The sequence below is a fragment of the Bison bison genome, unplaced genomic scaffold (genome assembly GCF_000754665.1).
Source record: "Bison bison bison isolate TAMUID 2011002044 unplaced genomic scaffold, Bison_UMD1.0 scf7180017863325, whole genome shotgun sequence".
NCBI classification, from domain to species: Eukaryota; Metazoa; Chordata; class Mammalia; order Artiodactyla; family Bovidae; genus Bison; species Bison bison.
This window is the reverse complement of record NW_011493897.1, coordinates 333,992-334,709: the sequence shown is the minus strand read 5'-3', so window position 1 is coordinate 334,709 and position 718 is coordinate 333,992.

Below are 718 nucleotides of genomic sequence, written 5' to 3'. Positions count from 1 at the left end.
CTCAGTCGTGTCCGACTCTTTGCGACCCCATGAATCGCAGCACCCCAGGCCTCCCTGTCCATCACCAACCCTCGGAGTTCACTCAGACTCACGTCCATCGAGTCGGTGATGCCATCCAGCTATCTCATCCTCTGTCGTCCCCTTCTCCTCCTGCCCCCAATCCCTCCCAGCATCAGAGTCTTTTCTAACGAGCCAACTCTTCCACGAGGTGGCCAAAGTACTGGAGTTTCAGCTTTAGCATCATTCCTTCCAAAGAACATCCAGGACTGATCTCCTTTGCAATGGACTGGTTGGATCTCCTTGCAGTCCAAGGGACTCTCAAGGGTCTTCTCCAACACCACAGTTCAAAAGCATCAATTCTTCCACGCTCAGCCTTCTTCACAGTCTAATTCTTACATCCAAAAACTATAGCCTTGACTAGACGAACCTTTGTTGGCAAAGTAATGTCTCTGCTTTTGAATATGCTGTCTAGGTTGGTCATAACTTTCCTTCCAAGGAGTAAGCGTCTTTTAATTTCATGGCTGCAGTCACCATCTGCAGTGATTTTGGAGTCCAAAAAAATAAAGTCTGACACTGTTTCCACTGTTTCCCCATCTATTTCCCATGAACTGATGATTAGTAGTGTACAAATTGCTGCATTTATTGATGCAGTTAGTTACTCCCCTAAGAGCTTTCTGTGATTTTCTCCTGTAATCCACCCATAACCCTATAAATAGGT